The 18,225-nt window shown below is 34.5% G+C and overlaps 2 protein-coding genes across 4 annotated transcripts in view; one reads left to right on the forward strand and one right to left on the reverse strand.

The window, feature by feature from the left end:
* LOC145288109 (popeye domain-containing protein 1-B-like) overlaps window positions 1-18,225 on the forward strand; it is a 1,451,932-nt gene that overhangs the window by 973,821 nt on the left and 459,886 nt on the right. Inside the window, exon 1 of one of the 3 annotated variants that reach the window (XM_080136170.1) lies at window positions 18,028-18,158. The exons of the other annotated variants lie outside the window; for them this stretch is intronic. The gene's annotated coding sequence lies outside the window, so the exon portion shown is untranslated. Of the gene's footprint in view, window positions 1-18,027; window positions 18,159-18,225 lie in introns of those variants that run through there. 3 annotated transcript variants of the gene reach the window in all.
* Window positions 1-18,225, reverse strand: part of LOC145288223 (uncharacterized) — a 115,675-nt gene that overhangs the window by 50,036 nt on the left and 47,414 nt on the right. The window lies entirely within an intron of this gene.

The following is an 18,225-nucleotide window of genomic DNA, read 5'->3' on the forward strand; positions in this document are numbered from 1 at the left end:
AAATAGGCACAAACTTTAATAAAGATTTTTCATGTCTATCTGTGTAATTATACTTTGATAATTATGTTTCTGTTTGAAGAAATATGGTATAATAAAATTAGGGGGGGGGGTGTTCGTTCGCGCCTGACCTCCATAGAATGGAAATATGTCACAAAGTTTAACAAGGTTTTTTAATATAGATCCACAGAATATTGTGATAAGTGTTTCAGTGTGAACAGGTATGGTATAATAAATTATGGGATTTATCTATTTTATTTTTATTTTCATCATATTTTGCTTTGGTTTTGATACCCCCAAATTCAACCCAAATTTACAACCCTTCCTTTTCATAACCTATCATACTTTCATTAATCAGAGTCCATTTTCTGTAGGCTGTTTTTGAACCCAGTCAACGACGGGTAATTTTGCTAGTATATATATATATATATATATATATATATACTAGCAGGCCGCTTGGCATTGGCAGGTTCTAAAATACACTAAAATATATTTTGATTAATGCATATTTCGTATTTATTATTATATTAGACCCAATACAGAGTAATACTTTAAAAAGTAAAAAAAAAAAAAAGAAAATTACTTGTGCGCAACCACCGAGAATTGAAACCAAAACGTTTAGCTTATGATTTGCTTTTTCCTTTGACGTTAATGCTTAAGCTATGAAGATATGTTTGCTGCAAGGTTAAAAATTAAAACATAAACGTTTTACGTTTTACCATTACGTTATGCATGCATATTCGTAATGCCGTCATTTGACCATCACCTGGCAAATTTCATTTTTTTTTTATTTTAACACTTTTGCACTGATTTACCCCAGCTAAAACCCAAATATAAAGTTTCACATCGGTTCAAATATCAAATACCCTCTATATTAAGTTTCATGTTTGTAAACCAAAAACTGACAGGAGTTTGGTAGGCAAAATCTTTTATACAAGTATATATACACATACATAAATATATCTAAAAAGAGGTTTGTGTTTACTATAACCTTTTTACGCAAATATTATGCAAGTATAAATCATGTAGAATGTCTGCATGAATATAATTACACGTAATAGTTAACTAAAGATGATCATCCCATAAGAAAACCGAAAAAACTAATAGGGAATTAATTAAAATGAATGTTTAAAAGAATATGCAAATTAGCTAGATCTTTTGCAGATGAATGCAATTCCGCGACCCATATATAAGAAAGTCGTATTTTCTTTTTAAGTAAATAGAAAAAGGGGGTTTAATATGAATATCATTACACACACACAACAACAAAAAATTATAGGAGTATAGATACATAAATTGTAGTTTCTGTCTGTTTGCTTCTATGTTCATAATTTCTTTTTAAATAGACGCCATGCTCATATATTCTAAAACTATACTTGGATAAGTATATTCCATGTTTATCAAAAGGGGTTATTACATGAATTTTTCTTTATTTCATTTTATGTAAAACTTGAAGATCATATCGAAATAAAAAAACACATGTTAATAATGTGCTCATCCGAAAATCGAACATTATAAAATGTAAGCAGTAATAAAATAAATAACAATTATGGGTTGGATGCAAAGTGATCTAAGCTTCTTCATTCAATCCAAAAGTATAAAAAATAATCTTCTGCTTCATCCGGATTTGGTATTTAGAGAGTTGCGAGTATCCCTGACTCCAGATTTAGCATCGCCAGACAACGTCCAACATCTGCTCTTTGTACAGTTCGCTTTAAATAGTTAACAGTAAAGCCAGGTTGCATGCAATCACATCGCTTCTTACGTAATTGTGGCCGAATATCCAGACGTGAATCTAAATGCTCATACTAGATATGATTAGGTTTATAAATCCTCTAAGATTATCTTAAATTATCTGACTGGACACAATCTATTGGATGACACCTTTTCTTGAGAGATATTCAGTTCAATCCTGGAATGAATAACAAACTTAAGAATTAGCTGATAGATGATCTTATAAGCTTCTAATGAAGTCTAATGTGAGTCGTTCGTATGAGTGGATTCAGAATTTGGATTATTTGGATTACTGTTCTTATCTTGAGTGAATCTTGTCGAACTTGTGAATCTGTATGAATTTCGAATAGAACCCTTCAGTTAATCTCCAGGGATAGCATGCTTTTGTTCTGTCAGACATTACTACATAAAAACCTTAAGTGATTCGCAATTGTATTTTTAGTATGACTTACACTGAGGATTGAACCTTCAACCTCCAGAAGTGTGTCCCTTAGGACTGAATTTTACCTAGTACTTTATCCGTTATGCCATGGGTCATTGAGAATTCTCGAGTTCGACAGAAAGATTCCCGAGTCTAACAAGATTCTCCCTAAAAAAGGGCTCTTTTCCTAGATTTAATGTGCAAAGTTATAACATAGAGCTTCTTAAAATTCAATAATAATAAAAAAAATCATTAACAATGAAAAAATCAAATATTAATCAGAAATAAATATGAAAATATAAGAAGACATTAGCAATCAATACATACCAAATATGTTGTGGATTAAATTTAAATGGATTGAGGTTTTATGTCATTAAATATAGTAAATATAGTGAGAGTTCTAAATTAATATTTAATTACTTTGAATTTTCATAAATATAGTGTCCTTTTTTAAAAAATGTTGATTTTAAAAGAAAAAAATTGTTATTCATTCAAAATGGATTTTACAGGTTGTTTATTTAACTGTTAGAAATCAATTATATATATATATATATATATATATATATATATATATATAGTAAGTTATAAAATGTATATGGCGATTAAGCTACATTGAATATTCCGCGTTTCATCCACTCTAGGATTTTTCAGGGCTTATACTTTCGTATATTAATTTTATGTGAGTAAATTAAGTAGTTATATATATATATATATATATATATATATATATATATATATATATCGAAAGACAATGGATATTCCCTGCGCATGAAATTGTGAGGCAAGCATTGTACAATCCTCAATCACACCTCTCCTGAATCGGCACTGCTTGAGTTAAGTGGCAGAGAGAAGTTCAGGACGACTGGAAAAAATGCTGAGATAAGCGGAGAGCACATACAGCACCTGGAATTCTCAAATCGAAACCCATATATATATATATATATATATATACTAACAGTTCAGCTCGGCTTGGCTCGGGCCCTATGTGCTGTTCATAACTTTATGTGCGTGTAGATATACATATATATATATATATATATATATATATATATATATATATATATATATATATATTTAAAAGTTTGACTCATGTCCATGAAATACATGTAAATTTCAAGTGTTTAGACCCAAAATTGGCGGAGGAGTTTGGTAGAGTCTGCAGAGGTAAACTCTTTCAACTTTGACCTCTTGGCAGCCAAATTTTCGCTCCAAAACTGATTAAAAAGCTTGCTGCATGTCTGAATACCCTTTATGTAAAATTTCAAATGTTTGCACCCAAAGTTGGCTGAATAGTTTGCTTGAGACAGCTAAGTTCAAATCTTTTGAACTTTGACCCCTTGGAAGCCAAATTTTCGGCCAAAAACTGATTAAAAAGTTTGCCCTATATCTGAAATTTCAAATGCTTAGACCAGAAATTGGCTGAGTAGTGACCGCAGAGATCAATTTTTTTAACTTTAACCCCTTAACATTTATCTTTTTGGGCTCAAATCAAATTAAAATGTTTGATCCATGTCCAAGTAACCTACATTTTAAATTTCAAAATTGGTGGAGGAATTTGGTAGAGTTTTCAAGGGTCAAATCGACATTTTCACTTTTATAGATAGATAGATATAATAGTGAGTCACTTGGTCGATGAGACGACCAATTTAGAAAATTACAAAATGGGGCCACTTGTCGGCCTGTAGAATGGTACCCTAACGGTTAGCCATTCACCCATTTTGGTCCTTACTTAGGCTAAATGGGAGCTCAAAGAGGCCTTGTTTGATCGATCAGCTGGTCACATGATGCCCTAGTACCTATAAGTGAATTCTTTTTCTTTTTATTTTCAAATAAACACTGGAAAACAGTGGCTGAGAGTGAATCTCGTTAAGAAAAAAGATTACTTATGCCAAAGAAGTAATGTTTGTATTGGAATAGAGTTTTCTGAGAGCAATGCTTCCTTGTCTTAGTAGAAATTCCTTCTAGAAGTAATATTCCCACTTTCACGGTGAACTTTTTTTCTAGATGCAATGAATTCTGGTTATCTAAGTGCAATGACTGATGCTATCAGGTCCACCAAATATTGTTATTGTTTTTTGTTTCCTTTACCTGTGAAAAACTCAATCATGTTTTGCAAAGCTAAAAAATAAAAACAAAACAATTTTCCTCTAAGAACAACCGAACTAAACCGAATACCATGAATAAATATTTACAGATATAAAGAGCTTGAAGCATTAAACTTTTACCAAAATTACCAGACTCCGCAAGAGCAAAGTATTCTATATATAATGTTATTATATATAAATAATTACTATATCCGTGGAGTTATATTTCATGATTTTATTCCAAACCACACAAAACTAATGCTATAGATCTCTGTGTAACTTATGCAAATACCGAGTCGTGAGCAAATTGACCTCACGGTAAGAAAAAGGAAGACTATAAAAAGGAGAAAGTATGAAGATTACCTTAGAGGCGTGGATGACGTTCGAGATGACGATCACGAGAGTTATGTCACAGCCATAAGAATGAGGAAATAAATGCCGTTGTCCAACAAAAAAAAAAGCGAGTTGAAATTCTGATCTATTTCTGTCTACTTGAAAACTGAGGCTACAACGTGTTGGTTCCCGGACAACATTACATATGGTTTGTGAAAGCATGAGTATGGGTATTCTCAAAGAATAATGTTTTGAAGGGGTAATGTTTTGTAAGCGCAAAGCATCCTAGGAATATGAATAATTATACTACTTATAGAAATCGGTTCAATAATCATTTCCAATCAAAACAATTATTCAACATGACATTTTACTCCCACCAATTTCTAAAATGCTCCACACATGCATAAATGTGAACAAAAATGTAAAAAATCAACATGTAGCCATAGCTCAAAAACTTGATCTGAGTAAGCAAAACTAATGTAATTTTCGGATTCAGTCCATCAAATTCGTCCGAAATCAGCTGAAAAAACGCAGACAACAAATTTGTTGTTGACCAGTGTAATCGGATTATTTAAAAGGACAACTTTACAAGTATTTGATGTTATGGAAAAATGGGAAACGGCACTAACCCGTTGCAACTTTAACCGGCTTCCTCCAAAGGAGGAAGTTCCAAAGGAGTATGAAATTCACAAGCAGTCCTCATTCGCATATATATCCCCGTTAGGGGAGGTGAGGACGTTAGGTTTTTGCAATTCTTGCAGAGAGGTTACAATGTACTCCTACATACAGCACCTGGAATTCCCAAATTGGTCACCCTGAGGGTGACTCACCCTCTGGTACGGACCAGGCTCAATGTTGTTTAACCTTGGTGATCTTACGAGAACGGCGTGTCAATATGATTGATGCTAACAACAGACTTCAAGACGAACATATTCTATTCTGCATGGAAAGTTTTGTGATACCATCTTTCAAAGATTGGAACTCCATGGAAAAAATTGTTTTTGTAAATTAATCCAAAATGTGAAACAACTCTGTTCTGTATTGTATAAAGAGTAAAATGTTAGCCCTTTCAAAAAGTCCTCTCCTAACCCAACCTCTCCCTCTCGAAAACGTCAAAAGCTGCTTTTCAAGATTTTTTTTTGTTTTTTGTAGACTTCATTTGTTAATATTTCAGACACATTTTTATTTATTTATTCATTTATATTTTTTTTTTTCAAAACTAAATGATTTCTTGTCAATAAGCTTTTATTTCCTTTCTGCGTTTATTTCTTTTCATGTGAACGTAAATCTCATATCTATTTAATGCTTTTCTCATTTTGTTCCGTTTTGTTATCAAAACAATAACAAATCGATGAGGGCAGCATTGTTTCTCTCCCTTTCATGAATTTATATCCGAATATTTTCACTACAAAAACCAAATGAGCTTGCATTCATCTTAATGATATAACTTCAATGAAAATGTCCAGATATGAAAAACGAAATGAATAAACATTGTAAACGACCGGTTTTTTGTCAGTATCAATAAGAAATGTATTAGCAAATGGTTAGTACTTGTATGTTATGATGATTTCATCAAAGAATGAATGATTCTTATCTTTTATTCTTTGATGGGAAGCTGAGGTGCAAGGTAGGATCTCAGGACATTAAAAAAAACGATAAATAAAACGTGTGGTGAAATGAAACAGTTTTTATTGATGTAACAAATTGAGTGCGATGCATAATCAATTATTGATGTCAGAGTTTATGAATTATAAATAAATGCAGAAAAGGATCTACAATAAAAAGCGTTCAATAGTAAAAGCATAGAACATGATGCACAGTGCAGCAGTGTTGTTCTTTTCGTTTTTTTGTTTTTTTGTTTTGGCCTGCCATTTTTTTTTTTAATGAAAATCAAACTTTTTAGTTGCTGAAAGCTCTGATAACCTATACTATTCTATATTTCTCCATCTCTCCAGAATGCTAATCACGTCTAATTATACAGGGTTTTCAAAATACTACCGACATTTACCGACCCATTTGGCATAATGGTAAGAGTGTCTGCTAATGGGACAGAATGCCGGGTTTTAATCCTTGATCGAGTCACACCAAAGACTTAAAAAATTGTACTTGATGCCCCCTTGTTAAACACTTAGCATTATAAATACGGATCAAGGGTAAGTGGATTAAGCATGCGATTGGAATAGCTCCCTACTTGCAGCAACTAATTAAATGGAAGCCTTCAGATCACTCTCCGCTGTAGTCAGACATTTGAAAATACGATCAACTATTTTCTCATTTCAATAACAACCAAATTTTCAGTGCAATGGACAATGTATATAAAAAATGAATGTTGTTCAACTGTGTTGCAATACTTTTTATATAAGGATATTATAACAGAAAGTTGGAAGGTTTTACTTAGACACTGTTGATAGGAACTGACTAATCAAATGAAGCCATGTTCTGCTAGCAACCAATCAGAAACGAGAATTGCTCCATAAAAATACTAAATCTTTTAGCATTCTAACGCATAATTTTTTGTGTCCATATGAGAAAATTCTTTTGCTCTTTGCCTGCAGAATTTTTAAGTTCAAGACTATACAAAAAAGCTACTCACCGAAAACTCTTCATCCCCAGGACTTGTACAGAAAAGCTACCCATTAAAAACCCTTCTGAAATTAAACATGGCTTTCAATTCAAGATATTAAATGACACATACTTTCCGTGCATTTCGGCAATCGATTCACAAATGATTGCATCACATTTTTCAATAAGTTTTTTTTTCAAATTTTTATTTTGCTTCAAAAAATGACTTTAATTGGTTGTCTTTGATTTTCTTCTGGACACTTCATTTTTTAAGAAACTTCACAAGAAAAAAACATGAGGTACTAAGTGTCCGGGAGGTCTGCAGGCCATCATAACAGGCCATTTTGCCTTATCCAGTGCACAGCTTTAACGAAGAGAAGATAATCTAATAAAGATGGCGTTAAACAAAATGGCATAACACAGGTAGTAAACAATTATACAGTAAATCAGAAAGAAAAATTTTTATGCCTCTAAATGTTTTAGATGAGGTTTGGTTTTTCATATTATTTGGATTCTTTGGACTATTCTTCTCATCTTGAGTGCCATTTTCACAACTTTGGAATCGATATAAACTCTGACCTTCTTCAGGTGTAATTTGTCGAACTCGGGAATTTTTCTGTCCACCTCTGGAATCTTCATAGAATTAAAAACGGAGCCCTTTATTTAATTAACTGGGACATGATTGCAGGGATACTATGTATAGAGTTAAATAGCAAGATGTCTGTTTACACGTTGCACTTGAACTTTTGCATGTCAGTACAGTTGGAAAGCAGGAACCTGGAAGGGAATTCCAAAGTCTAGCAGTTCTGAGGAAGAAACTGTCAGAGTAGAAGGCTTTCTGGCATCTGGGCATCTCAACTGTGTAGGGGTGGGATTTAAAAAATATTTGACCTCTGCGGTCTCTACCAATTTTTTTCTATGGTAGTTAAGGAAGCCTATTATATAGAAAGGCATTACAGTACATGTGCACAGTTTTTAATATATACCCTCATTTGGGTTAATCGTTTAGACATATCTGCACTCAGGATTTGAAACCTGAACCTCTTGAATGCTAGGCGAGCACTCTACCAACTGGGCAAACACGCCACACACACAAGAATGTCTATTAACTTACACAGATCAAGCAACCCGCGGCACATACCCGACAGTGGAAAGAGAATCTACCTCATATCGAACAAGGGGCGAGGTATCAAACCAGCTTTTACCCAAGCCGACGTCTCACCAGTAGGAATTTTATATACTCGAAAGGACGATGTCACCCCAACAAGCTAATCTGTTCAGAAAGTGTGAGAAAATATATATAATGATTTTCCACAGCCGAACCAATGTCGCAGCCCACAAGAGCCAAGAAAGCCAACAAACCGGAAATCCAAAACTCGAGTTTCACCCTCATTTGGGCTCATCAGTTAGACATATCCGTGCTCAGGATTTGAAACCCGAACCTCTTGCATCTTAAATATTTCTAATATTTTATTAATTTAATGAAATGCTATTTTGACAAAGTTATTCATAAGAAGCTTTTGTTTTCAAATTATTGATTTTTTTTTAATGTGAGCCTTTTTTTTATTTTTTACATAGGCGTCACCACTTATAAAGGCTCGGAGGCCTCTTGAGGATAAGGGTTAATGAGTGTACAGTAATCAATGGGATAATATCATAGCAATCGTTAGTAGTGAAAATTTGGTAAATTGGATTACTTAAGGGGACGGTTCAATAAGAATTTGTTTATGTTGGACTTGAAGACGCCCAAATTGTAGTCAGCTGAAAAGTAAGGAAACAGAACAGAGTTCCACAGGTGTGCAGTTCTAAGAAAGAAGCTTTGTTCATGGGATATACGTTTAGGTTTAGGTACAGATAAAGAGTGGGGGAAATTATTGATAGTGGTTTCAGCTGGACGAGTGTTTTTCATGAAATTTTGGTGAGGGGGGACCATAAATTGGAGCTCAGACAAGCATTTGCCATGAAAATAATGATAAAGCAGAGACTGGCTCGCAACGTCTCTTCTGTGGGAAAGAGGTTGCAAAGAAGAGAAAAGTGCATCCTCCACTAAGCTACAATATCTATTTTGAACTCTGTCAAGGCAAGATAAGGTCTTTCTAGCAGCTCCTTCCCAGATGTGGTAACAGTACTCCATCCTTGGATGTACCTGGCTTTTATATAGATAGTGAATTGCATCAGCTGTGAAATATCTAATGAAGCGGTAGAAGAATCCCACCAGTTCTCCAGCAACCTTGGCAACGGATTTGATGTACATGTCCCATTTCAGATCAGGAGTAAAGGTCAAGCCCAGAAGCTTGTCAAAACATGACGGGAGCCATTCATTTCAATGGATGCCAGATGAGGATCAAAGCGTTAATGATGCAAAGATAGAAGCTTGGTTTTAGATGCATTAAAAGTAACCAGTCACCTCTTTCCCAATTTGTACCACATGCTCATGATCAGAGAAGAGGGAATCAGAGGGAACTTGGTCATTTTCTCTTAGAGAGGTTTAGATTTGATGTCCTCCAAGATTATATCTGCACTGTTTAGCAGCGTGGATGAGAAGACTTTATTGGCATGGCCACATTGAAAGAATAAACGAGAGTTCTTTGATCATGAGATGTAGAACAGTTGAGGAAACAGGTCTAGTTCGCAGGGGGCCCCCAGAGAAAACGTGCAGAAATGATGAAGATGAATTTGTGAAAAGGAAGGTTAAATAAAAACGTGGCAGAGATAAGTTAGTTTGGAAGTTGATTTCTAAAGGCCGTCCAATACATGCCAACATGTAAAACAGTTGCTTGATCGATGATTATCAAGGGTTTATTTTTAAAACATAAAAAAGTACCATCTGTGAAGCACACTACGACGGTACTGCTTCCCGGCAGATTACAACATATTCATCTTCAAGCTAATGACAAAATATATTTGTTGAACTTTACCGTATTCTTCAGCAATCAATTTTTGCCTGTGTCTTACGTTTTCCACCCCTTCATAGTATTGTTCAGCATCAACTGTTTTTGACCTTCGTAAAACGTGACACACATTTTGATATAAAAAAAATTATAAAAAGTGAAAAATAATCCAACCTTCAAGCTATATCTATTAACAAATCACAAGCAATAGCTTCCCAGATGAATACAACATGATAGCCTTCAAATCTAATGTAAACAAATTCTTATTGAGCCGTCCCCGTAAATAATCTCAATTCTATATAATCTACACCATTAATGATTACTACACTCATTAACCCTTACATTCATTAACCCTTATCCTCGAGTGGCCTTCGGGTCATGATAAGTGGTGACTCCCAATTAAAAACAAAATTGTTTTTGCATGTTCACCTTGCTACAATATTAGGAGCAGCTTTAGAATTTATTCTGGGATACATCTGGATTTTTGTGTGAAATTTGGTTAATGAGAAATTAGTTAATAATTTTTATCTTCACAAAAGACAAAAATGTCATTCTGTTTGAAATGTGTTAGATTTTAACTTGCAAACTTTGTGTAAAATTAATTCATCCTATTTTACTAGTAAAAAATACTGCATTACTTAAACTGCATTAATTGTTGTGGTGGATATCTTTCGCAGCTGCCTACATTGTAAACAAAAATTTTGTTTTAATATATATGTATAAAAAAAATCCATTAGCTGAAAGTTAGCTAATATTTACTGTGGTATAATCATACAACCACACTACCGGTATACACAGAGTGCAAAAGATTTGAAACACCTATTTGATGAAGAGGTTTTTCCTCGAAATATATTATAGAATCCAGTAACACACATTAAATTACTATGTAGAATTTGTGACTTATCAAGTAAGTTCTTTTCTTTTAAATCACTTGTTTTTGTCTTCCTTTTCAACGCCGACAGATTTCCATGGTGTGCATTATGATAACTTTCTAATACTCAGTTGTATACATATTAGGGGCAATGCTTCAAGCAAACTACATTTCATTAATATAGAAAAAAATCCATTGTTCTACAGAGTGGAATGATAAATTTGTCGCCCTAAAGAAAGCAACACTACAACTTTATTTGAAAAAACCAATTGTTCAGGTAATTTGATTATGTAGTAGAACTAACATTTATTTAATGTAGTTGCCTTCGACCTCAATCAGCGCCTCGATATGGGCCCAGAACTGGGGGCATGCTTTTTCCACAAGCACCAGCGGGAGCTTAGCAAATACTCGGTGGGTGACAGCAATCAGGCTGAGTTTCATGTTGTGGGAGGTCATGTTGGTGATGTCTTTGATGTATGACCAAACGAAGTAGTCCAGCTGAATCAGGTTGGGGAGAAGGGGGTAGTAAGAGAATGGGTACAAAGTCATAGCACTCCTTCTGAAGCCTGGGTCTCTTTGGACTTGTGGGCCAGTGCCGAGTCCTTCTGCCACACTCAGGGTCTGCCAGCGGCCACCTAATTGCACCAGGGGATCATTTCACTCTTCAGCACATTCAGGTACACTTAGTTGTTGACTTTTCAGCCAACTTCGAAAATTTTAGGTGGCATGATGTGACCCTCACTTGAAACCACATGAAGGACTATAACCGTGGCTGGAAACTTTGTTGAGCTGTGCCCTCAAGCGTCGAACCTTCCGGATAAGCATTTTAAGGGTGCTGGCAATGGTCCTGTTGTCATAACTTGGATCAGTAGAGAGCATGAGTTGTACAACGGCGCATCTCCAATCTTGCTTATTGAACATTGTGTAACTTTCGCTGTTGGGATTTGTACACAAGTGGCCAACTAGTAGATGGTCTGCAACAACAAAACGGAAATGGAATCATGTTGTCTTCTCTAGGGCGATAATTTTATCGTTCCAGTCTGTATGAACTTCAATTTATTGCCACAAAAATATTCTAATACTAGAGGAGATTGTGGTGAATATACTATCCCCTACTTTAAGTGTAATCATGGACTGCACCTGACTATAAATATTTCTGTTTTATTTACTGGCTTCCTGATTTGAATAAAATCTAAATATGGTTTCTATGCTTCGTGCCTTTCTATAATAATTGCACTACTTTCTTTTTTCAAGAATGATAATCTAAGTATAGAATAGGAAGCCTGTGCAATTACAAAACTTTTAATCAAACTCTGAAAAATGAAAATGTATAAATAACAAAGTCTTGGGTGATCTGAGTTTTAAATTAACAAAAAAAACTAAAAAAAACTTTACTTTCATCATTTCATGCGTAAATAGCAATTAGCTTTAAAAAATACAATTGTACAGTGAGTTTTTTAAAAAAAAATGCAATTTTACTTTTAGCTTTGCCAAAATGCTATTTTACTGTTTTGTTAGCTTTACAAATTGGCTTTGAAAAAATGCCATTTTACTGTAAGCTTTGAAAAAATGCAATTTTGCTGTTAGCTTTGCAAAAGTGCAGTTTTACTGCTGGCTTTGCAAAAGTGCAATTTTGTTGTTGGCTTTGCAAAAGTGAAATTTTACTATTGGCTTTGAAAAAATGCAATTTTGCTGTTAGCTTTGCAAAAATGCAGTTTTACTGTTAGATTTAGAAAAACTGCAACACAGTGTTTTTTATTTCATATATATAATAGGATATTTTCAATGTTACAGAAAAAAAACAATTTTTATTAGCAAATATACGATTGGTAATCTGTTAGTAAATTAACATCATTATTGCTGCCATATCTTACTTATATTATTTCCATATGTACAAATTTAATAATAATTAGTATGGCCTATGGAAATTCCACAGTACCTTCTATATTAAACTGTATAATTTATTGTTAATAATAATATACCTTTTGAAATAATATCTGCACTTAACAAATGTGTGCGTCACGAACTGAACAACAACCAAAAGAAAAGATTGTTACATAAATACAAAACGTTCGCAAAAGTGTGTGGACTCTAATGGTGCTTATTTCGATCAGTAAATTTTTGTTTGAACCAAGATATGTTCATCTGAATTTAAACGTTAAAAACCACAAAAACTTTTTTGTCAACTTGATAATAAAACTCTGAATTTGTTTGTTACGATGTCACGATCTCAAATTTCAATGTCATGACGTCATTTCTAGCAAAATTTCTCGAAATGAAGTTGAAAAATATTTTGTGTGAAAGCATTTTTATGTTTTTAACTAGAAAAGTAGCATCCTTAATTACATTAAGTGCTTTCAGTAACGTTCCGCAAGGTTCCCTACTTTTTTCACTGATCACTTAAGTAATTTCTCCTCGAGAGGAGAGAGAGATTAGAAAATTGTTTTTTGTAGTGCTCTGGAGGTCTCCTTGTTATAGAAGTTCTCATAATCCAAAGTGCTTAATATCCTGAATAGAGCAGGTAGTGTTTCAAAAGTGAGTTTTTTCGCACTCCTTACAAAACAAAGGGTTTCTCTTTTTGAAGATGGCACTTTCACATATATATATATATATCACTTTTCATACTTGTAAATATGTTATCACGTTTATGTTCGTACATACGTTATCTACTTTCATACACATTTTTGTTTGTATGTACGTTATCTCATTTCACATACATATTTATTTGTACATACATTATCTCATTTCACACATTAATATTCGTACGTACATTATTACTTTTCAAACACATTTAAGCTCGTACGTACGTTATCACTTTTCAGTCATCTTTTATGGTAGTATGTAAATTATCACCTTTCACATACATTTTTGTTTGTATGTACGTTATCACCTTTCACACACATTTTTGCTCGTGCATACCTTATCCCCTTATTTTGAAACAGTCTCTACCAAACCATTTTGTTGATTTTTGGTCTACATACTTGTCGGACATGTTGAACAAAATTGACTTGATTTTTAGCTAGAAGAAATTGGTAGGCATATTTAGCAATACTGTGTAAGCTCTATGTATGCGCAAATATACATATATATGCTTAACAACATTATTTTTAATGTTATATGAATAGGGACTTAGCTCAGATGGTAATGAATAACACTGGGAAGCTATATATTTTGGTTTCATATGGTTGCGTCGCATTCGCCCTCTTAGCTCACCCAGCTTCCGAAAGAAACTGGTTGAGTCTAACCTGTCCATCCGTTTCTCAATCATCACTGGCCCATCTTTAGTCAGCTTTGTAGCTTCTTAGTCGCTGACAAACACCACCCAGCAACGTCAACAAGTTTGTACAGTGCATTTCTTTGACCATCAATCCACCTGCAAAAGAATTCAAGTTTAGACAACATGCACTAATCATTCAAACATTCTTATATGACCTTGCAAGAAAGAGTTATATATGTATCCTTGTCTAGTTCATTATTAAAAGCAAAAGTTCAGTTCTAATCAAGGACGACCACTCGCCTTTTTGCTTAGTTTTCTTTTTTTTTTCAATTACCTCCCCTTAGACCATTGTCTTTTCTGGAATCAAAGTTCATATAGTGCAGTCTTTCAGTTTATTTCCCTGCAAAAAAAAAAAAAAAAAAATGAAATCAGCCTAAGGGCGACCATTCGTCTTTTATAATAATAAGAGCGCAGAGAGTGAAACGACGGTTGGAAGAAGTGACGGCGAATTCTTTTTGTGACGGTGAATTATTATTGGACGTTGAAGAGCTCGACTTTTTGGAAGGAACAGCTGTGTCTTATATATATTTTTTTTAATTTCTTTTTTTTTCTACTTCACTACACTCACCTTAAACCATTGTCTTTTTGGGGGTCACAGTTCATAGAGTGCAACAACATTCGATTCATTTTCCTGTAAAAAAAATTACAAAAAAAAATCAAGTCAATTTTATTTGCTTTATTAGTTAATCTCTTGGATCTTGGGATTCAGGGTGCTTTCATCCACTTAAATGGCATCAAAGTCTGCATCTTCTCTGATTTGGGTCATCTCGGCTTCAGGTGAGTTTTGATGAGGGACACCTTCGCCACTGATGCAGTCAACCTTGAAGCGTTTCTTACTGTCAAGCCCTTTCACTTGTTTTTTACATACCACATCGCAATTAGAATCCTTAACAACCCTACCTTCAAACCTGGTCTGCAGTTCTATAGCTGCTTCCTAAAATTTTTGCATTTAGCTCCTCATATTACTCGGGAATAGTCAATTTAACGGGTTCCAAATTACTTTGAAATCAGAATTTATTTCACTACTTGATATTTTTTTTCTTTCCTTTATTTCCAAGAACTACTTAGCCTAATTGCCTTAATTGTCTATTGAACACGCACCGACTGGAGATACTCTGAGTACCAGAATGATCGACAGTAGAAGTATCTAGACTCTGATATGCCACTCTACCACCACTGGCAGCATGACCAAATGGGGTCCTTGCTTGGCCATACCTCCTCGGCCAATGAGTATGGACGGTCCAACCCCAGACGCCCGTCACTGCCAACTATCGTTTCCATTGTAGGTCTCTTTGCTAGCATGTGGTGATCTACCTATCTAATTCAAATCATGAGAGAATTTGCTAAAAAACAAATTGTTGCAATCCAGGCAACATTGGGTTACCCTGCTGCGAATCCTTGACACTAATTCCATTGGCAAGTTGCCTCGATTTGACCCACGTGCAAATTTGTTTACTCATCGCAGCTCATGAAGCTGTTACTTTCTCTCTTTTTCTTTTCTTTCTATTTTTGGTTAGCTGTTTTCTCTTCCTTTTTTCCTTTCCATGCACATTAACGGCTTGTATTGTTTTGGAGTGCAAAATCATAAAAATCTTTTTTATTTCGTATGTTAAATTCATCTGTTATAAAATATTAAATCAAATTATCATCCATACCCTCGGTTTCGTTTTCCTGAATGACCGGTTTGTTGATGTACTTATTTCTATCTTTAGCAGTCTTTCCACTTTTATTCATTTTTAAATTACCTCAGCGACAGTCTATTCATCTGCTATATAAAATTCAATTACCATCAGTACCGTCCGTTTCAAATCCAAACAATGTGCTGAACACATCTACGTTATTAACTGCAACGTTTTTACTAGTGATGACCGCAGCAGCTATCCCCAGGACAATCAGGGGTTCTCCTTAAGTTTTTGCTTGATAAACCATGACACCAGTTCGTCTGCAGTCTCATACACCCCCAAAACAATGTCTCTCACCGATTACCTGCAACCATCCATCCGACTTTCTCGGATCACTATTGATAACCTCTGTTCCCGCCTGAGCACTCATTCTCAAATTATTCAATTGATAATTAGCAACAAACATCACACGTCAAATTCAGCCTCCCTTAAAAAAAAAAAAAAAAAAATGACTCGAGCTAAAAAATTCTAATTACAACACAAAATTTTCATTCTTCAAAACAAATGATGCCAGTCGGTAATTTTAAGGCACAAATATTCTTCACTTTAAAATGCGGCCTGTGCTATCCGGTAGTTTAAAAAAAAAATGTTACCTATTTTTCACCCTAAAATATGACTCATATTAATCGATAGTTACTTTTTTTTTGTTCAAAACAAAAAATTGTCAACTATTTATTTATTTATTTTATTTTTTTTTTCAAAACAAAAAATTGTCAACTATTTATTTATTTTTTTTTCAAAACAAAAAATTGTCAACTATTTATTTTTTTTTTTTTACTTTAAAACATGACATTTGTCACTCGGTGGCTTCTCTTTTCAATTAATTACTCACTCTTTCTCTCTTAATTCAGCCAACACCGATGACAAGATAAAATAGCTCAAGTCAAAAGAGAAAATTAATTCATCCGTCCACCATGGGTTGACAGAATCTCTAGAAGTAGAAATCTTGCGTGACTGACGCCAAGTATAACAAAATTAAACTTTTGTACTGCAACAGATGTAGTAGGGTCTAAATCTGGGGTAACTTGTCACTCAGATTCCAGAGAACAACATCGATTATGAACAGTGAGCAATACAATGGAGTACTGCTGCCACATCTGGGCAGGAGCTGCTAAAAACAGCCTATCCTGCCTTGACAGAGTACAAAATAGACTTCGTGGCTTAGTGGGGGATGCCCTTTTCTGTACCCTACAACCTCTCTCCCACAGAAGAGACGTTGCGAGGCTATCCTTGTTTTATCGTTATTTCCATGGCAGGTGCTCGTCTGAACTCCAATCTTTCACGAAAAACACCCGTCTAGCTTAATCCACTGTGAAAAATTTCCCCCACTCTATATCTGTGCCTAAATCAAAATGCGGATTCCATGAATAAAGCTTCTTTCTTAGAACTGCACGCCTGTGGAACTCTGTTCCGTCTGCCTGCTTCCCACCGAACTACAACTTGGATGTCTTCAAGTCCAATGTTAACAAATTCCTAATGAACCGCCCCCTTAAGTAAACACTTCATCAAATCTCCACACTAACGTAATGTACTTGCAATAACGCTTATCCCTGAGTGGCTTCCGGGCCTTGATAAGTGGTGATCACTGTGTAAAAAGAAAAAAAATCACTGATGATGACTTCTGTGAGAACTTCTAGTAAAAACTAATAATAATAATAATAATAATAATAATAATAATAATATGTGTAGTGCCAGCCGATGCTGGCACTCCAAATAGTTGAAGTGTCAAGGAGGATGGAAAGACGAAGGAGTGAAAGCACTTACCAGACCTACACTGGACAGGTGTGGAGGGGACTAAATTCCAGTGAAGACTAATGGTCATTACAATGAGGAATCAACGGCAAGTAACTGTTGTGATAATGCAAATTTATTTGCAAAAGTTGTCAAGATGTGAAGAGTCCTGGAAATTTGGGGAGACTTGTTGTCATCCTGATTCGGAGGAATACCACCAGGTTTTATCAGTGAGTAGTGTCTGATGATGACCTGCGTGAAAACTCCTAGTGAGTGAAATAATAATCGGTTTAGTGGAATCATACAAAAATTATGAGGGATATTTGTTGTTCTTTTTTCTCTTCTGAAGGTCATCCAATAAATTATGGTTATAATCTCTCGTTCAGTATTTTATCAAGTTAAAATGCCATAGTGCCAATTAAAAATGCCAAGATAAGCCAGACTGCAGATAGGAATGAGACGGGTGGTGTTGAGGAGGATGATCAGCAGTCACTCAGGACTAATCTGCTGTGATAGTTCAGTTTGAAATGTTACAGTCAATATGGACAGGATTCGGAATTACCAACAATCTATTGGTATATACTAACAGTTTTTTTTTCTATTTTTCATTTATTTATTAACGGAATTGCATTAGCTAAAACC

The sequence above is a fragment of the Euprymna scolopes genome, chromosome 11, assembly GCF_053919585.1.
Source record: "Euprymna scolopes isolate OS-2025 chromosome 11, ASM5391958v1, whole genome shotgun sequence".
Taxonomy (NCBI): domain Eukaryota; kingdom Metazoa; phylum Mollusca; class Cephalopoda; order Sepiida; family Sepiolidae; genus Euprymna; species Euprymna scolopes.